Source organism: Podarcis vaucheri, assembly GCF_965113315.1.
Source record: "Podarcis vaucheri genome assembly, chromosome: 5".
Lineage (NCBI taxonomy): Eukaryota > Metazoa > Chordata > Lepidosauria > Squamata > Lacertidae > Podarcis > Podarcis vaucheri.
In genome coordinates, this window is record NC_138763.1 from 65,925,729 (window position 1) to 65,947,139 (window position 21,411).

Consider the following 21,411-nt stretch of genomic DNA (forward strand, 5'->3'; position numbering starts at 1 on the left):
TTTTAAAGCGAGGTGGATATGCCTCCTTCACTACGCCAGCACCCGACATCTTAAACTGCTGATTCGCCTCCCTCGGATAGTGTTTTGGTCTATTCAGTATGCATGGCTTTAGCAGTAGGGAGACCCAGATTGGTTGCCAGCTCGAAATGTTGCACAAGATCACATTTCCTGACCATCTCGCCCCACTTTCAGCTGTTCTTCAGATGTAAAAGTAGCAAGCGAATCAGTGTGGGCAGAGGGGAAGGGATTGCTGAGTCATGACCTGTGGGCGACGCACATTCTGGTGACAAGCAGAGTTTCAAAACTTTCTCCAACTGTGAGTTTCCTCCTTTAAAAGATCAGGCTGCTTTTCATAACTCTTGCGAGGACCCTCTTGAATTACTAGGACTGGACTTTTATAGTCATAAAAGCTGACTGCAGTAGGGTTATTCATTTGTTGGTAAATGTGATCAGACTGCCCCAGAGTTTTGCAAGTTTTGCATTTATTGCATTTATTGTCCACGATCCATGTGTTTTTGAGACTGCAACACATTTTGCCATTATCTCAAAAAGACGGTGCTTCATAAGTATTCTGCCTCCCTGAACTGTACCCTGAGAATTCCTCCTGCTATTTTTGAATTTCTGGTTTATATTATAATTCAAAATGGTTAAAAGATCCCTCAGAACAGGAATCTTTGCCTGCCCATTCCTGCTCTCAGCTTATTTCTGTAGTAGTAGTAGTAGTAGTAGTAGTAGTAGTAGTAGTAAAATAAAATAAAATAATAAAATAAAATAAAATAAAATAAAATAAAATATGTGCCTCCCATCTGGCTGAGTTGCCCCAGTCATCAAACATTAGCCCCACCTCTGATGCCACAAGAGTTGTCTTCATGAATTCCTTGAACTTCTGAAGCAAAACATATTCTGCGATCTCAACCTGACTCCTTCATCCATATGGCACACTACAAGCTTTCCTGGTAAAGCACAAGATGTCTGCACACCCTAGCTTCCTATGAATCATTCACAATTCTGAGTCTCTCTGAATTTTGCTGCTATAAACTGCTGGAAAATACTGATAATTTCCCAAGAGACAGCAGTAGGGTTTTACTAGAAATAGTCTAACTCCAGGAGATTTGTCTTAAATCACAATGTTGTCTGTGGTAAGAACTTCTTGATGAAGATAGTTTCTTAACAGCAAACCGCTGGTGGAAAAAGTGTACCTCTCTTCACATGCATAACCATTTTGTACAACAACTATCAAATCCTTTTCTGGATATTCACTAGCCAGTTCAACTAAAAGCACTTCTAGGGCTGGGTTTAAACCAAGGCAAGCAACCCATTAGGTAGAATGAGGCTGCTTCACCAGACAGGTTTTTTAGGATGTCATGAAAGGGCAGCAAATTGTATTATGGTTGTATTTTCACTCCCGGGGAGAGGCGCTTGTGTCTTCATATTGACCTGAGCAGGGGGTACCTGCATGACCACAGTAGTCAAGGCATTGGTCACTTTAAGGCTGGACTACCGCAGAGGACTCTACCTGGGGCACCCCTTGCAGTTGGTTTGGAAATGGCAATTGGTGTCGAATGCTGCAGCATGATTACTGACTGCAGTGAGGTTCTGTCAACATATTACACCTCTGCTTAAAGGTCTGTGCTGGCTGCTGACTTGTTATTGGGCCAAGTTCGAGATTTTACTGGTATATAAAGATCTTGGCACATTGGAGCCAGTTTATTTGAAGGATTAACTCTCCTCTAGGAGCCTGCTCAACCACTTTGATCTGCAGAACTCGCGTAAAGTATGCTTTCTGTATCTCTTAGGAGCTGATCTCTTGCCATGGCAGCACCTAGGCTTTGGAGAGCCCTTAACATTCATCTGGACCCCATGCTATAATGGTTTAGATTAATTTAACATCCATTCTTATGGGATCTGAACTGCTTGAAATTAACCAGGAAAAAGATCTTGAAGTCATGGTGACTAACTCAATTGACTCTAGAGTGCAGCAATAATAATAATAATAATAATAATAATAATAATAATAATAATAATAATACCCTGCCCATCTGGCTGGATTTCTAATTCCATGCAGGGTTAGAAAATAAAGTGGCCTGTATCTCCATGATTTTATATTAAAGCCTCTTTCTGCTTAGTGCCCTATACATTGCTCTGTTACTTCTTATTACATTTTTCCTGGATGTTCACATTTAGTTGTATTGTTTTAAACAATAACTAGTACACAGAAATACTAAAAAAAAAAGTTGTAACTTTCGCTGATATCTGCTGCTTTTAATAAATATTTTATTTATATTTATGAAATGTTATAAACCACTTTATCAAAACAAAATCTCTAAGTGGCGCTATTCTAAAAGACAAAGAAAGAAGACAACAATTCAATAGTATCCAGAAACTAATAATAGAATACAGGATTGCTCAAAACTTTAAATTTAGTAGGCTGCCTGGAGCAAAAGATACCTATGCAGGCCCACTGTGTTGAAACTTTTTAAAAAAAATAGTAATGCTTAATAATCCCCAATAATTAAATAACACATGTGGTGTTTAAACATTCCTTCTCTTTTTTATTGTACTAGCCCAATACAGTACAGCCAATTTCATTTTTCTTTCCTTGCACAGTGATTGGTTGGCAAGCTTCATGGAAAGCTGTGTAAGTACTCTTACATTCAAAACACCTAATCAGACTGCCTGAATCTGAGAAAAGCAATAATGTATTGGAATTTGAATTAAATGTGTCACTGCCTCCTGGAAAATAAAAACTCTGCAGTTATTGTGTTCAGTAGGATGCTTCACTTACTTTTTCTACAGGAGTTTTAAACATAGAAAATGGAGTTAACTGCATATCAGGATGAAATTCTCTTATCAAACTGACAGTCGCTGTTGACATATGAGTTTGAGAGCTCGCATCATATAATGTCACACTTTGAGTATAGATGCTGCACTAAACAGCTTCCCTGGAGAGCAAGGGTTAACCAAGAAAGGGTCCTCTAGATCAGGAAACTTTTTAAGCAGAGGGCCGGTCCACTGTCCCTCAAACCTTGTGGGGGGCCGGACTATATTTTGAAGAAGAAAAAAAATGAATGAATACCTATGCCCCACAAATAACCCAGAGATGCATTTTAAATAAAAGGACACATTCTACTCATGTAAAAACATGCTGATTCCCGGACCATCCATGGGCTGGATTGAGAAGGCGACTGGGCCAGATCCGGCTCCTAGGCCTTAGTTTGCCTACCCCTGCTCTAGGTGTTTTTGGACTCCAACTCCTACTAGCCTTAGTATGGCTGATGTTTGGAGCTGATGGGTGTTCATGGAATCATAGAACTGTAGAGATGGAAGGGACGTTGAGGGTCATCTAGTCCAATCTGCTGCAATGCAATCTCAACTTGGGCCGCAGACTAGCCACCTCTGTTGTATTGGCTTATCTGCATCATGGCTGTAATTTTTTGAAGTGATGACAATGCAAATTATCAACACCACATGGACAGCCTCCAAATTCTTAGTAACACTGCCTTTGGCGATATACCCGTTTCAAATGTAAAGTGTAATGATCCACTTAAAAATAGATTTATGATTATGCCTTAACGCCTTGTTCTGAAAAGCTAATTTGAACCTGGACAATATTCAATAGGTTCCTTTGACATATATTTGCCTTCAATACTTGATTTCAAAGTTTTCCGCTATAATGATATAATATAATCATACTGTCATAGACTTTTGTATGGCTGACAGCTTTCATTGGATCTTTCTTTTTGGATCTTTCTTCACAAACTTAAGGTATTGTCAACTGTTGCAGCCCTCTTCCTGATGAATTCAGGACCTTGGGATCTGCAGCATTTGCCTGAGTTTCTTTTATTGTCTCGTGGATCCACTTCAGGACTGAGTCTTACCTATAAAACTCTAAATGTACTGGGTTTTGACATACATGGGAGATTTGCTTCTAAGCTAAATGGAGGTTTTCCGCTTCAGGCAGCAAATGTCTTGGTCTGGCCCTGTCAGAGGGTATTCACAGTGGCTGTTCCAAAACTGAGCACCACCTTTCCTCTGGAGACACAACAGGCTCAAGTCTTAGAGAAATAGGCTTTGACTCTAAGTTAGTTTTCAGTTGGCTTTTGATGACTAGGAACAAGTGGGCGTGACTATTGAATTTTAAGGTTTATAAGGCTGTTAAATCGTATCCAATGCTCTGTGCATGTAATGCCACTGACTTCTATTTTCTCTCCTCCCTTTGCACAGCCCCCAACTGTCCAGATCTGAATGGGCCTGGGGCTGGGGCTGGGGAAGACAGTAGAAGGAGAGGAAGCTCCCTTATATGCACAGAAGTCTCTTGCGCTAGCAGAGTTGCAGCATCAGATACAGCCCAGTGCTGGAGGATACGATGAATGACAATTTCTGCTCAATAAATAATAGAAGAAAACCCCTCAGGCGACATCTGATCGCTGTCAGCTTTTAAATTTCACATTTTACAACTGATATCCAACAATATTTTATAGGTTATCATGTGGGATGTTTGACTTTCATTCTATATGTAACTTGGGCTGCAGTTCTGCACACACTTTCTTGGAAGTTAGCTCCATTGAACCCAGTGGAACTTACTCATTGAACATGGTGGAGTTTACTTCTGAGTAAAACAGGTTCAGGAATGGGCTGCTGACCTTTGAAATCTGCATGCTAGCATGTGCTATTCTATAAATAATATTTGATTTATTACTAACTCACTACTACGTATGCAGCATACTATATATGTTGGTGTGTGTGTGTGTGTAATAAATAGTTGTCACTGCTTAATTCCTGTGTTTGGAAAACTCTCCCCGTGTAATAGAATCTCTAGCCTCTCCTCTGTGGCAGTCTGGGGGCCAGCTGTGGTTGCTCTTGTTGCTTCCTGTGACAGACATGCTCTCTCTGCAAAGGGTTGGAATGCTCTTTGCTTTATTATTTATTTAAAACTGAAACTAAGAGACTCATGCTATCAGCTTACTGCTGATGACATATCACTAGCACTGAGAAAACTGTTGGATGCACTGCATGATGGATTTACTGATGCACAGACCAAATGAGTTCCCGGAGGTGGCAGGTTTGACCGTTTGCAAAGTAGGAGCTTATGCGTTCAAATAGCCCCATTCGGTAGCAATGTTTATTTAATCCAAGATAAAAATGAAGATAAAGATTGGGCACAAAAGTATATAAATATTTAGGCATTATATAGGCTAAAGATGTGAGACGGCTTAGAAGGAGGAATTTTGGTCAGCAAATAAAGCAGGCAAAAAATTAGTTTACAAGGTGGGAACAGTTGAAGCTTGTCATTATTGGGGATGTTTTAAAATGGTGGTTCTGCTCAAAGTCTTCTTTTGGGCTTTTAGCCTTTGCCTGTTCAACAAGGTAAGGAAAGCATTTGGAGTTGGCAGGGAAAACTGGAAAACTTTTATTCCAGAGGGAAGAGCATTAGGCTGAACAAAAAGGCTTTGTATAGGTAGACAAACAGTAGTTTCCCATACCTATGTCTAGATTATGAGTTGGCCCAAATTAAACAACTAATGTGTGAATAGGAATAACATGGGGATTTATTGGGTCAGTGCAGAGTTTTCAAACGAGGCTTCCTTTTGAAGGGTGATCCCCTTCAAGACAATTGGGGGCAGGGGCCCGAGGAAGATCATACGTTTAAAGCCGATAGCTTTCACCCCAAAATCCCAGGAGCTGTCATTTGTTCAGGGTACAGGGGATCGTAGCTCTTTGAAGGGTAAACGACAGTTCCCAGTTTTGAGTGAAAATGTGTGCTGTCATGTGATCTCTCCTTCCTGAATGTTCTGTTAAAAAATAATGCATGTGACCTATTTACGGCATTAGGAGATTTGAACCTCTGCCTGCAGAGGACTTGCAGCAGTGGGGGTCAATGGACTCATTGCCATCTGCACCACAAGAGTGGGAGATGCTATGGGGTCATTGTGTGTATTGTGAATGCAAGAAGGTGACCTTCTGCAGGGATAGTCCCACCATTGCAAGTTCACTGACTCCCTCTGTGTGGGGGCAAGACTTGGTGGGTGCTTTTGCTGGTATAGCCCCTGATTGGTGAGCTTTGATTGTGATTTCCAGCTGATCATGTATTGAATATGTTGGCCATTGCACAAATGCAGAGGCGGCATCTCTCTCACCCCATGTTCTGAGTTACTGGGTGATAGGATTGCTCTGACAATCATTCCAGGTAAATGTTGCCCTCTAAAACTTTGCAAGGGTAAAGCTTCAAGGATTTGGCCTTGTTGCAGACCAGGATTGAAGAGCTGGTCAGAATCTGAGGATGCTCTCTACTAGTTGCCTTCCCCAACACACTTTGATCCATGCTACACCTCTGCTCAAAATCCATATTCCCACATCTGCTCTTTTTCATTCCAACACGTTTGTGCAAACCATCTAGTTAACCCTGCAGAGGGTTTAGGTTGTATTAATGAGAGCAAGCTACAGCTCTTTCAGTTTTATCTGGAATATGGCACCAGCAATTTTTATGCTTCCTTAATAAAGCCTGCCTGGATTTTTATTATTATTAAGTCGTAATAACCCCTTCAATTATAATAAATCTTGGAAAACCACAGCAGTTCAGCAGTTTTAATTAGAAAAGCACAGTACTGAGTTCTTGTTCATCCATCAGATGACATAGCTAAAGTGGCCCTGTGTTTTTTTCAGTTCTAAATTGTGTAATGGGAGTGGGAACTCCAAAAACCTGTTCATTTACATTCATATCTCAAAACAACAGTGTTTTTTAACACTTGCACAAATACTCTTGTGTGAGCGAGCAGTTTAATAGGTTCTAGAGAAACTGTTTTGCAGTTTTACACAAACTTTCCAGACCTCAGAGTTGGACTAATGGTTTGAATTCTGTGTTTTCTACTGTACTGCAGTTGGTGCCTCACTAGTGCAGGGGCATTTCAAAGCGTTTTTATTGTCATTTGGGAATGACCCAGTTATTGCATAATATCACTTTTCACAAGTTATGCTGTTACCAATTTAAATATCACTGCACAGCTCTGAACATATTTTGGAGGGACCCACCTCCCACCCCCAATGTATGCACTTTACCTTCCCTGGGTGTTGGTTCATAGTGTTCTGCGGTTGGACTTATATGCTTGCTTGATTTATCCATTTCAATATTTTTATTCTGCATTTCATAGAAGGAGGCATCCAAGTTAGTTTTCAACAACTGAAAACCACGCACATGAGGAGAAGCTAATAACAAGGTATAGCAAATCTTGCAGCAGGCAGTCAGCAGCTTAATATACAGCAGCAGGGTTCAGGAGCCAAACCATAAGTCTGCTGGAATGAAAGTGCTTGGAAAGGTATTTGGTCTCATACTTAAAGGTCATGAGCCAAGGGACTAATCTAATCTCCTAGTGCAAGAAATTCCACAGTCAGCCTGGACTCCACAATGGAGGGTGATGCCCTCTTACATGTCTCTTCCAACCATATGTCTGAGGTTGGCAGAACATTTAGCAGAGCCTCCTCTTAAGAGATGGTACAATGCCCCCTAGCACAAAGGACCCAGGATACTCTTTACCTCTTGAGCAACAGCCAGAGGCTGCATCCACAGATGATACCCTACACGATGGCTCTCCAATGGCAGGGGCTCTACTCCCCCTTATCAGGACCCCCACTTCAGCTCTGGAACCCCCTCCCCCTCCATCAGGATTCCAGGCACAGCGGCTCTGAAGGACCCAGGCTGAAGCACATCGCCCATGAAGATCTCCAAAAGGGCCTCGGCTGAAATTCATCTATCTGGTCTCTCAACTACTCAGTCTACTCAGGAGTGAGAGGCAGCAATTCCCACACATGTTCTGGATCCTGGCCCTGAGTAGTTCCAGGCCCTCAAAGATCCAACAGTCTCTAGTTACACAGTGCCGGTACATCTTTCTGACGTAGTTCCTTACTTGCCCTTAAGGTTTCAGCTCCTTGCCTGCAAGTTGCAACCTATAAGTTAGGAACAGGACAGTAGTTCCCCCTTTCCATATTACTGTGTATTCCTGCCTCCTGCTCTGTCCCTAGCCACACAAAGGAATTGCTTTGTATACAAGACATTCATTCATGTTGGCCTCACCTCTACAATACATTGGCAGTGTCTTTTTAACATTAAACACACACACACAACTTAACATGCATGTAATCATAATGTCTATATAAAGAAAGGCTTTGGGACATGTCAGGTGATCAGCTTCAAAGACCAAATCAGCCTTTTAGCACCTTTACTTGAGGGTGACTTCATTGTAAAGATGCATAGAATCAGCTGGCCTGCCTCACACCAGCCGGCAGAGATCCTGCTGTGTTGACAGATGGTCATAATATAGTTGAAGTGAGCCTTGTTCTAGATGCCTGTGTAGCAAGTCTCAAGTGGTAAAATGAACAGCAATCTGATAAATAACATGGACAAGGAGGACTTACAACTTTGGAGTAGCATATTGATCAATAAGTGCTCTTTAGAAATGTCCGTCATGAAAAAAGGGACCTAAAAATAACATAAGAATACTGCCTAACAAGATTAGTAAAGAGACTAATGGAATTATACAAATGGGCTTATTCATATAGGCACACTATCTGAACTAGCTCAGCTTATTTTAAATAGTCCCAGAGAAAATGGACATTTTCTCTTTATAAGATTTCAATCTGCTAGAAAAATTGCAAGCTCCACAGGTCTGCTTTTAAAATTGACGGTGGAAGTTGGAGTAGGGCCAGCTCATCTATTGGACAAAAGGGGCATTTGTGCCTGGAGCAAGGAACACATCTGCAGTTGCCAAAGAAGTATAGTGTCTGTTTGGACTCTCTGAGTATCGATCAAACTTTTGCTAGACGGAACTTGAAACAGGATTTGCCATTCTGAAAATAACGCCTCAAGAGCATGTGGATATAGTTGCTTCAGTTTTTTTAACTGAAGCATGAAACTGGATCTTGTTGTCATTATGTTTACTTTCAGGATGAACTTGTGTTAAAGGTTTATCTAGTGACACAGCTATTTATTGATGGACCGTTATGAAGGGAATTGCATTGGCCACTGATATCTGGACCCACCTAACACATATACAAATCAAGCTCTCATATCTGAATACGGTAAGTCACAGGTTGCTTGGGAGTCCAAGATCCAGAACTGATGCTGCCCAAGTCCTTGGAGGGAGACAGCAATTGTGCTGCCTTAAGTGTGCTAGCTGACAGCTGCCCAACTGACCATTGTATGGTCATGGAAAGTAGGAAATAAAACTGAGGCACATGGAAATTTCCTAAGTCAGAAGCATGGACCAGTCAAAGCATAAATTAAAAAATTAAGGCTGCAATCCTATGCACAACTGGGAGTAAGCCCTGCTGGGTGTCTGGAAACATGCAAAACACCAAATCAACAGCAGTGTTAATACAAAAGCGGTAACCCTTTAATAAAAATATCAAGAAAGGAGCATAGCAATGCTCTTCTGGTATTACGTATGAGCAGCTCTTTGCAATGGTCTGGACACACTTAAGTCCCCTGCTAGTTAGTAGTCCATATGGAAATTATCATTTCCTTTGGTTTCAGTGGGAGTTAAGCATGTGCTTAAATTTACCCTGTTAAAGTCAACACAACTTTAAAAGTGCTTTAACTGTTAAAAGCTGGGCACTGCCCTTTATTTTCCTCCACTTAAATATTATATTAACTTGTAAATGTTATTGCCACAGCACTAATAAAACGCTACTAACCTTTGATTTGTATCCCATCTGTACAACATTTAAGAACTATTCCCAACCCATCTCAGACTAAATGGCTTCATAAGACAGAAAATACTGTAGTTTTGCTCAAACTGCAGTGTAGAGAGGTGCAATATGGTTTCTGAATAAAGTAACCATGCCTAGTGTATTCAGAATATGTTTTGGTATAGGGCTGATGCACAGCAGTAAAAGGGAATTGTAAAAGTTCAGACCCACCCCACTTTTTCTTTTTTTTTTAAGTAGTGATGTGTTCCTGATACTGGAAGAGAATGTAGTAAATTAACTGCAAGTTTTACAGCCCAGTTCTGGGATATGGTCTCCACATACCATAATTATGAAAATTGCCATGCTCTTCGTATATAAAAGTCCGGAATAAAATGGTCCGCTGCCTTCGGCCAACTTTTGCTTCTCAACTTGAGAAATTAATGTTCCAAAAAATTTCCTTGTTTGGCTTGGGGTGTGTGTGTGATCTTTTGCATGCAAAGATGTCCAGTCCAGTCAAATGGTAGTTTTCCAAAAAACAGATGGAAACTTCACAATATCTCTCCCCCCCCCCGCAAACACACACACTGCCCCCTCCCCAAAGAGCCCTTTCAGTTTACTGCCTTTCTTCCCATAGATAATAGCTGGCAGCAGGGTACAGGGCCGAGGCTGCGCGCTCCACTTCTGAACAAAGTCCTGAATCGAGCCATTGTTTCCACTGCGATAGCCTGCATTTTTTCACTGGACAGAGAAAGCAGGGTGTAAAAAAGGCACCTTGTGTAAAACTGTTGGCAGGGCTTGGAAGTGAATTAAGAGCTCCACAAGGTCTGAGCGCGGCAGCTCGGCTCGCTCATTGAGCCCTGGAAGCCCAGTCAGCTCAGACATTCCAATGCAGTGAGGCAGCAGCGGGGACTCACTCGACACACACACGAGAGAGCGAGGCAGCCAACTCCTCGTCCAGAAGCGGCAGATCAGCCGATCTCCTCTCCTCTCCTCTCCTGAGTCCGCATACACAATCGGGGGACGAGGTGGGTTGGGGGTGGGAGGGAGGAGATGAAAGGTGGACGCGATGGCTCGGTACCAGGTCCTTGCCTGCAAAGATGTGGGGATCTGCTCGCCGTTCACTGAGAACGACGGATCGGGACTCCGAAAGGCAAGCCTCCCGCGCCTCGAAGGTAAGAGGATGACTTGGAAACTTGGAGGGGAATCAGCGGTTTCTTTTCTGCTTGGTTTTTTAGCGCCCCGCTCCAAAACAAACAAACAAAAATCTGATCCTCCCCTGTTCTGCAAGTGTTGATTATTGGATTGATTTAACACACAAAAGACACCAGATCTTTTGTGAGTTATCTCGACCACTCTGCTCATTACAGATCCAGGGCATTAAATAACTCGGGACTCCCCGCGCGCGTGCAAACGCACACACGAGACCCAGTTTGCAAGATCCCGGGCAAAATCCGATGAGTGCATCGAAGTGCTGAGCGGTGAGCCCTTCTCCAAAGGTATCCCTGCCACTCTTTTCGAGCCGGAGGGGGCGGGGGAGAGTTGCCTCCCGGAACTGAAACCTTAGAGGGGCACATTGGAATAGACCTGGATGGACCGAGGGAAATACGAGACAAGTCTGCACAGTGCAGACTGGCTGCTGGAGGCTGATGCGTCGGAAGAAACGGCAACAGAGGCAGCGGCGGAGCTTCTGTCTCTGCGGTCCAACGAGGGGAGTACACGTGTATGTGCTTGCACACGTGTAAAAGTTCCCAACGAAGGAAAGCTTTGCGCAGGTGCTTAGCTGCCTGGCCTGGCTCTGCCTGCCGTGGCAGATACTAATCTCCTCCACCACCTGGCAGGTGTGCGGTTGGGCGGAGAAGGGAAATCCCTTCCGTCCCGTGGGAAGGCACTTGATCTCACAATGAAAAGGGCTCGCTCCCAGGCGGTCCCTGCTAGGGAGGCGGAGGTGGGAGGACAGAATGAATGAATGAACGAACGAACTCCCTTTAGAAAGGGCTTCCCGCACTCCCGATTATTCAGTGGCCAAAGTGGAGAACAAGAGGAAGGAAGCCGACTCCTTTCCATCCCTTGGCCTGCAGGGTCGCTTTAAGGGCAGCTCTGTTTGTCTGTTTGAAAGGTTTTGTCACCTTTCAATAGATGTGGAATCGTCGCCTGCAAAAAGGGGGAGAGGGAGGAGGAGCGGCTGTCTCAGGGTAAGGATGCTAATCTTTCCCCACATGGTGTGATAGTCTTTGAAGATTTCCTAAGGGGAGGAGAAAAGGGTTCCTTTGGCAACGCTTCTTTCTTCTTCTTCTTCTTCTTCTTCTTCTTCTTCTTCTTAAATTACACCCACCTCTTCCTGCGCTGAGCGACTGTGTAGGAAAAGAGGGGGAAATGATGAATGGAGGAAGAAAGGATGAAGACGTTTGGCTGCTGGTATGATTTCTCAGCATCAGTTTCTTGCATCATACATTCGTGAATCCCAGGTGTTGCATACAGCCCCCATCTCTTCCCTCAAAGTTGTCCTTCAGGGATGTTCCAATGGGCAATATTTTGCTCATTGGAAGATGTGATACTCTCCTTCTACAAAATAAAAAAATTCCTTCCAGTAGCACCTTAAAGACCAACTAAGTTAGTTCTTGGTATGAGCTTTCGTGTGCATGCACACTTCTTCAGATACACTGAAACAGAAGTTGCCAGATCCTTCTATATAGTGAGAAGGTGGGGAGGGGTATTACTCAGAAGGGTGGTGGGAATGGGAGATTGGCAGATAGCTGAGATGAGCCTGTTGACGACTCTTAACGACTGCAATAGGTCTTACAGGAAAAGGCAAGGGGTGAGAAGGTGAAAAATGGCTTAGTCATGTATAATGAGATAAGAATCCAATGTCTTTGTAGAAGGATGTAGAAGGAGACCAATGTCTCCTTCTACATTAGTTGATACTGTTGGGGTTTGTACTAGGGTAGAATGTGCAGTATTTTAAAATGTGGGAGATGTTGTTGGCTATGAGAGATGCTCAGGTCTTCCCATCTTGCTCACTTACTTTCCGCTAATTTTCAGTATAACCAGGGGGTCCAAAATCCTGTGGTCCACCATAACAAAATTAACAAGCTTAGTCATTAAAGCCAACGTTCACAATGGAATATTGATTTCTGTTTTGAATTGCACAGAACTTTTCCTGTGGCTGGATGTTAAAAAATAAGAGGATTTTAAACACAAGAAATAAATTTATTTTTTATAAATGGGATAGCTCCGAGTGAGGTCATGGTATTAAGTCATTTTAGTTGCATATTGTTTCAGCCTTGAAAATGGAAAGTGTGAGTCTTGAAAATTATTTGAAAACTCTACTGATCTTTCCCACTGTTAGAACTCCAATACTGAAACACATTGTAATTATTAAAAAGCAAATGTCTGGCCTGCACTTTGATAGCCTTATGTAGGTGTTCAGTGCTCATGAAAGGTGATGGTCCATGATTGGATCGGATAGCCCTGCCACCCAGTGCATATCTAGGGGTTGGCAAAATTGGCCCTCACTGTGAGTGGAGTGCAGACCCAGAAGGGGTGCAAAAATCACCCCCAAAATGTTTCCAGTTATCTGTGTAAGGTCTTGAATTTAGACAAGAGCTGGGAGCTGAGCGATAGGAGAAAAGGCAAAACGGTATGAAGGCAGACTACTGGAGTGTATTATGTATATGTGTATGGTGACATGCCACTATTATTGTGAGATCAAACATGGGAGAATCTTTCCATCCTTGCACATAAGATGTGTGGGATTTTTTGCCCTTCCTCCTCCTCACCTTGCCTTGACTCCCGATGCTTTGAGTACTTGGACCTTGTAAAATGTAGTAATTTCTAATGTGGCTATTGCAGTAAAGTGATGGGGGGGCGGCGCATGCTGAAACATCTCCCTTCCGAGGGTGCAAGGGACCCTTGGGTATGCCTCTGCCTAGAGACCCACACATTTCCCACCCCTCAGCTAAAGCCTTACTGGTTTGTGAGTTGCACAAAACCCTTCCTGAGAATGGATGTACAAAAAAAAAAAAAAACCTGTGAAAGTTATTTACCTTTTAATATTATCTTTATGTTCTTGATTAGACACTAAGATTGAAGATACAAATGCCCCCCTGAAAATAAAATTGCTAAATAACTAAAAAATAAAAAAATGCTGCTCTTTTTGGTGTCTTTAGTGTGCAACCAATACAAGCTTGGGACACCTTTTGTGCAGCAATGCCCTTACTGGTGTTAACAATTAATGTTTAGCTTCTATAATGAAAAGTTGTATTGGTTCCACACGTCCTAGAAATCAGAGCGTCTGCCCTAGAAACACCAATTCTATATTGGGTATGTAAATATATTAGTGCTCTGCTCATGGGACTTGTTAAGTGGAAACGCTGCATTGAGGTCCTAGATGGGCTGGGATTCCTGAAGGAGCATCTCTTGCATAAATCTACTTGAATACACTGATGTGAATACACTCCAGATTTCCCTCCAGACTTATGTCTAAGTTACCCAAACTAGTGTGGTGTTTGAGATGGTTTTGGTACTAACAAGGCAAAAAGTGCACACAAAATGGCCCACCCCACCCCCCAGGTATACAACTAAGCATGCTTGGTGCCTCTTTACACTGTCAGTCTGAATAGCTCACTTGGTTAGACTCAGCATGGTGCTGATAACATCAAGGTTGCAGACTTAATCTAAGCAGAGGTTGGATGGCTGTGATATATGATCTAGTTGAGATTCCTGCATTGCAGGGGGTCGGACTAGATGCTCCTCAGGATCCCTTCCAACTCTTATGATTCTATGATCCTGTGTTTACTTAGAAGCAAGCAGAAATGAATGCCCTAGGGCTTCAGGTAGCAAGCAGTTGTGTCAAAATGTCATATTCTGCACCCACATACATGTGAGAAAAAGAGAAGTAAAATCCATTGTGACCCTGAATAGCCTTCACTTTAGAATAGGATTTGGAGCACTAACAGCTTTGTTAGTTGACCTTTGCTTCTGGTCTTTAAGGTTCCCAATAATCAAAGTTTGTTTGTTTTTTGCTGCGAAGCTAAGACCTCCACTTGAATTTGTCACCACACACACACACACACACACACACACACGAAGAAGTAGTTTTAAACTGGTTTTAAACCAGGCCGTTGCTTGCTTTTAGTTTCCCGAAAAATGTTCCTTTTCTTCCCATGCTGAAAACTACCCTCAGCTCTACGAAGTTCCCAGGCCTTTGTGAGAGCTAGTTGTTGTGGGGTTGGCCACCATCTCTTCCTCACACCGCCTCTAAGTTTGTGGCCTGACTAAGCTTTTTCTTCATTTCTGTATGGGAGCATGATGCTTTTTTTGTCCTACTGATCATAAAGAATGAGTCAAAAGTTTCGAAAAAGCTTTCCTTCAGGCTTTTTCAGGAAAAGTAAGAAACTTCTCTCTACTGGATTCGGTCTGGAGAGACCTTGGGTTCAGATCTCCACTTGGATGTGAAAGGCATAATTCTCATCATTAGGCTTTATATACAGTGCAGCCTTTTTGCCAAGGTACCCAAGACAGTTTTCAGTTTTACAATACAGTGGTACCTCAGGTTACATACGCTCCAGGTTACATACGTTTCAGGTTACAGACTCCGCTAACCCAGAAATAGTAACTCGGGTTAAGAACTTTACCTCAGGATGAGAACAGAAATCGTGCGACGGCAGTGGAAGGCCCCATTAGCTAAAGTGGTGCTTCAGGTTAAGAACAGTTTCAGGTTAAGAACAGACCTCCAGAACGAATTAAATACTTAACCCGAGATACCACTGTACTTGCACCTATTCACTCAAAGCTAAGAATGAAACACATAACCACCTACGTTCCCACAACCCTTCTTCTCTCCTCATAGTATAGGCATTGAGACTATATTTCATTTTAGTCTATCTCATAAATCGGCCCACAATACAATGATTTTGAACATGTCACCTTAAATGCCTTGTAAAGAAGATGGTATGATGGTAGTTAATTGTTTTTTATTAGTAGTATTTATTTGTATTCCACCCTTCATTTGTTGATCTTGGGGTGGTTTACAGCACAGAAATGCAAGATAAACTCAAGAACAAAAGACAAGAAACATAAGAACAAAAACAAAATAAACAAGGTAAAAGTGAATTGACATTACAAACAAAGTGTCAATTTTCACATTGGAACTGGAATTTATGTGGTGGTGGTGGGAGGCGGTGATGCAACTTTTGCTTCAGCAATGAAGCAGCACAGACTGTAAGGGCTATAGGAGCTGAAGACTCCATGCTTCCTGGCTCTCAGTCAGGCCCTGATCCGATCAGGAGTTTCTATGTGCTCCTTGTGAGTAGCCTCACACTGGTATCTCTGAAGTTCCTGCCTGACTTGCCATCACCTCTGCTTTTGTGGCCCTGGGGGAGATAGGAAAGTGTATGAGAATTGGCTAGGAACCAAGGTAGCTGCCGTGGGGGCCTTTCGTACTGGGAAAGGGATATTCAGTTTTGATGGCTCACTGAGACCATTAGGAGTTTTGGAGATCTGCTGGAGAGTCCCGGTGCCATTGCTCTTCATCATAGGAGGTTGTTGAACCCCAACACGAGGTCATATACCCATGAATATTGTGATGGTAAATCTGTTCCACGTTCACAGTAATTAAAGTAGATTAGTAACCTCACTTCACCCATATGTTGCAAGGGTGGAAAACTACACACTAAGTCTGAAAGGGTAGTTGGAGTGTATTAAAAATGTAGCTAATCTGCTTTTTGAAAAAAAAAAACATTTAAAGTGTTGAAAAATAGTGGCTATAGTTTGGGTATTTTCTCAAACTTGTGGCTACCACAACATAAGGGGACGTTTTACAGGACTAGTGCCAGGACCACCACTTTGTCCTGTGGTTTTCTGGACAGATCCCCCCCCCCTTGCCCTTCCTTGTTGGTAAACTGCTATGTAATAATGCTTCAGAAAAACTGCTATTTAATTTAACCAGACAAGATTCTGGTGGGACATCATTTCATTTCACTTTCAGTTTGTATACTGTTTTTCCACATTACTACACACAAGGAGGAATTAGTACTTCACACATTCAGTAAAGATATGCTATTAAAACAACAACAAAAACCCCATATACTCATCTTTAGCATTCCTGTTCCACTGGACATACATCTCAAAAGCTAACATAATCTCTCCCCCCCCCCCAGGTGTTGGTCCATCATAAATACAAACCCCACATTGGGGGAAAGATTTCTGCATTGTTGGCTGTTGGACTGGATGACCCTCGTGGTCCCTTCTAACTCTATAGTAGTATGATTGTTTACTTACTATATTGGGCTGCAATTCAGAGAAATGTGAGCTTATTTAAATCCCTTTAATAACTTTATCTGGATTGTGCCCTTTGTTTCACTAATGAGCCTAATGTTTTAAATAAACAGCCCATGAAGACTGAAAGTTTTTCTAGGCACAAAATAGGCAGTAATGTGTATGTTTTTTTCACATTTTAAAAAAATCTGCAATGGTTTCAATGGTTTTCACATTGCTGTATTAAAAGTGTTGGGGTTAGAACACTTATTGTTGCAGAGAGAAATTCTACTTTCAGTTCAAGTTTAGTTCTGTCCTGTACTTGTACTTATGTATGTTAAGGGTGTGACTGACTGAGTACTCGGTATACAAGCGCAAGAGTCGGTGTCATGTGGTGTTTGCTGCAAAAAGCTTGTGCAAATAATATTTCCTAGGTTGGGAATTCACAATACTAATTTTGCCCAGCAATAGACTGTGTTCAGCGGCGGAGGAAGCTGCTCGGGCGCCTGGGGCGGCGCACCCATAGGGGTGGGGCGAACCGCCCATAGGAGTGGGGCAAGGGAGGAGGGAGCCGCCATAGGGGCGAGGCGCACCACAGGGGCAAGGCGCACCAGAGTCTGTCTGCCTCCTTCCACTCTGCCGCCCTACAGCTGGGTGGGGAGGCAGCAGACCGTTTGGGCAGCATGGAGCCACCCAGGAGAGATGTGTGGCTCCGGCACAGTGCAGGCCCCACGGTGAGTGGCACCCAATATTTTGTCACCCATCTCAGTGGTGACACCTGGGGCGGCCCGCACCCACCACACCCCCTTCCTCTACCCCTGACTGTGTTAACCGTCTTTTCTGAGCATAATTTCTTTTTTTACTTCATTACCATTAAAAATAAGTACAATGTGTTGCACTAGAGCAGGGGTCAGCAACCTTTTTCAGCCGTGGGCCAGTCTACCGTCCCTCAGACCATGTGGTGGGCCGGACTATATTTTGAGGGGGGGGGAAGTGAGTGAATTCCTATGCCCCACAAATAACCCAGAGATCCATTTTAAATAAAAGCACACATTCTACCCATGTAAAAACACCAGGCAGGCCCCACAAATAATCCAGAGATGCATTTTAAATAAAAGGATACATTCTACTCATGTAAAAACATGCTGATTCCCAGGCCGTCTTTGGGCCGGATTGAGGAGGCGATTGGGCCGCATCCAGCCCACGGGCCTTAGGTTGCCTACCCCTGCACTAGAGTGTACTGTAGCACTTTAGGCTGCAGGTTACGTTTCGAACAAGTCTCTCTTTTTTCTTTGTAAACACCCCCCCCAATGCAATTAGAAGCTTTGATAGCAAAGAGGTGGGCTAGTACCTTTTACCCTGATGCAGGGTAGTGTTGTTTGCCATCGCCAGGCAGGTACGTGTGCATGGGCAGGGGTGGAGCTCAGAGGGTGACTGAAGCCCACCGTGCCAGCCCAGCCCTCACCACTGGAGCCAAGCAGGTCCACGTTGCGGTGCCTGTGCTGGGGAGATCATTTATTCCCAGATGTAACTCATGTGCGTTGGATTATGCATCCAACTGACTTCCACAGAATTGAAGTAGTTTACATGTAACGACTTGGATTCCAAGATAAATTAACTTAAGGAGGTTTGCAGAAGGAAGTCTTCCTCTCCCCTCTCCTCTACCATGCCTTAAGCTGACTTTTCTTAGGATCCAAAGGTGTGCACTTTACCTTAACAGAGTTGCCAATCATTATGGGTAGTTAATGGACCAAGTTCTTGTTCATTTATTTATTTTGATAGTAAAACATGAATAGTTCCTGTGGTGACATAGAGGTGTATAACTGAATAGTATTTCAAGCATTTATCTTGGAAGAATGTTTTAATTCTACTCCTGTGCACAACTGCTGCATAACTTGCATCTAATAATAGCACCATTTTTTAACAGATGATTCTCCAGTTGCCTGTGACCTTGCTTAATGCTGGAGGACTTTGCTGTTTGTTTCAGACAGGAGCAGTGCTCTGGTGTGTGATGTTTCCTCCCACGATGTTTGTCTTCATCTGTGCTACTGTGGACAGCAAAAATGCTGTTGAAGTGAATTATGTATAGTAATCTTCAGAGTTCTGCTACAGTACAGCACACCATTGACTTAGTTGGCTAACGTCCCCTTCATACCAGGACAGGGCATCAACAGACGGCATTTAAATAATTTTCTGCTTGAATATCATTTTACGGTGTAGAGAATCTTGTTCGGTAGAGCAAAAGGTGAATGTAAAAAAAGCTGATTGCATGAGTCAGATGTGTACTCTGGACTTTCAAAAAGCTGTTTTCAAAAAGCTTAAGGAACTTCTGGGTGGCATCCCATGGTCAGAAATACTCAGAGAAGGGAGTCCACAATAGATGGGAGTTTCTTAAAGGTGAGAAGGCACAACTGAAATGTGCAAACAATTCCAGTAAGAAAGAAAAGTGGGAGGCATCTGAAGAAGTTTTTGTGCCTTGAGCTGAGATTTAAAAGGGGCAGATATAAAAAATGAAAAAGGGGCAAATCATGAAGGAAAAATATAAACAATCATCCAGTATTTGCAGAGAAGGTCAGGTGGGCTAAAGCTCAGAACAAGGTCAGGCTTGCAAGAGAGGTTAGAAATAATAAAATGGGTGGTGGTGGCGTTTTACTATGTTTGAAGCAAGAGGAAGAACAAAAAAAGTTGCCAGACCTCTGTGTGTAGAAGCCAGAATAATGGCATTGGGTGACAGAGAGAAGGAGGAACAGCTTAACACCTGTTTTGCTTCTGTCTTCACTCAAAAGGAATACAGTGCCCAAACTGGTGATAATAGAATAAATGATGTCGAGAGGGAGCTACAGCCCAAGATAGAAAAAGAGGTGGTAAAGGAACATCTAGCAACTTTAAATGAGATCGCCAAGGTCTGAGGAACTACAAGGTTACTAAGGAATTTGCAGATGTAATCTCAGAGCCTCTTATCTATAATCCTGGAGAATTCTTGGAGAACTGGGAACAGGATTCCACAGTTTAGGTATCAGGATTTAATCGCCAGTCATCAGCTGGTGTTGTCAAACAACAGCTCAAGAGCCACAGGTTCTCAACCCCTCATTTCCTGATGAGAAGTTATATTTGGAGATGCCAGCAACTCAGTCTGCAAAATGAGTTGTGTTCCATCCCCTGATTACTCTAATGTTTTCATTGTAGTAGTTAAATGACGAAACAGTAAAACTGAGCCTTTATGGCGTGAGAGCTTAGCCTTGACAATAGATGTAGAAATGCACTTTCAGGAGAGTAAAATCTGTTCTCTTGTTTGGAAAGCCAAAGTCCTTCAAAAGAGCACTGTAAATTCATATAATGAATGCTTGTTATAACAAGCATTTGTATGCCCTTATCTTGGTAGTGGTTGTTTTATTACTAGTCCTCATGTTTCCTATGTATACTTCCACCCAGATGATTCCCTAGTAGCTGTAGAAGATCAGTCTAGGAAATTTGAGTAATCACTTATTGTTCTTCTCTTGGCAAGAGGGTTGTCATCCTTGTGGAATGCTGACATTTCATAAAATCTCATAAAATACATGGACTTCGACTTGAAATTCAGTAGGTCAGGGGAAACTTTCATTCACAAAACAGTAATTGTTTCTGTATTGATGCATTTTTCTATCAACAGTTTTTATTTAAAAGAAAAATGGAAATAATGTGAACATAAATATTTAGAAGAGACAGATAACATAACAACTGACATAGGTAAAGGTAAAGGTACCCCAGTCGTGTCCGACTCTAGGGTTGCGTGCTCATCTCGCTCTAGAGGCCGTGAGCCAGTGCCGTCCGAAGATACTTCCGGGTCACGTGGCCACCGTGATGAAGCTGCATCTGGCGAGCCAGCACCAGCGCCGCACATGGAAACACCGTTTACCTTCCTGCTAGAAAGCAGTACCTATTTATCTACTTGCACTTAGGGGTGCTTTCGAACTGCTAGGTGGGCAGGAGCTGGGACCGAACGATGGGAGCTCACCCCGCCGCGGGGATTCGAACCGCCGACCATACAATCGGCAAGTCCTAGGCACTGAGGTTTTACCCACAGCGCCACCCGCGTCCCTAACAACTGACATACTAGGCTGCAAATATATAGCTCTGCCAAATTTAGGTTTGCGTATATATCTTATAACAAAAACATCTAATGTACATGAGATAACTTGACTGATGGACTGAAATGTAGACACGCATAGTATGGTCTTGTTTTTTTACATGGTGCTTCATTTACATTTCAGTGATATAAAGCATGGCTTTTATTTTGTCTAAAATGAAACTGAGCCAGTTAGGCTGCAATATTATAAACACCTAGCAAGGAGTAAGTACTTTTGAACTCAGCGGTACTTACTTTAAAGTAGACATCTAGAGGATTGCATTGCTAGTCCTATTTGCACCACATCTAAGTTTGTTTGTTCAACAACTACTTTGGGTGGAGTATAGCATTACTTCTATGCTGTAAACCCT

General features: G+C 42.7%; 1 protein-coding gene across 4 annotated transcripts in view; it reads left to right on the plus strand.

Annotated features, from left to right (window-relative positions):
* Positions 1–297: 297 nt before the first annotated feature.
* The window catches only part of PLCE1 (phospholipase C epsilon 1), a 143,237-nt gene continuing 122,123 nt past the window's right edge, over positions 298–21,411 (plus strand). Inside the window, exons 1-2 of one of the 4 annotated variants that reach the window (XM_082221996.1) lie at positions 10,450–10,853; positions 11,049–11,177. The gene's annotated coding sequence lies outside the window, so the exon portion shown is untranslated. Of the gene's footprint in view, positions 317–10,449; positions 10,854–11,048; positions 11,178–21,411 lie in introns of those variants that run through there. The other 3 variants (XM_082221997.1, XM_082221995.1, XM_082221998.1) reach the window with 3 other exon arrangements.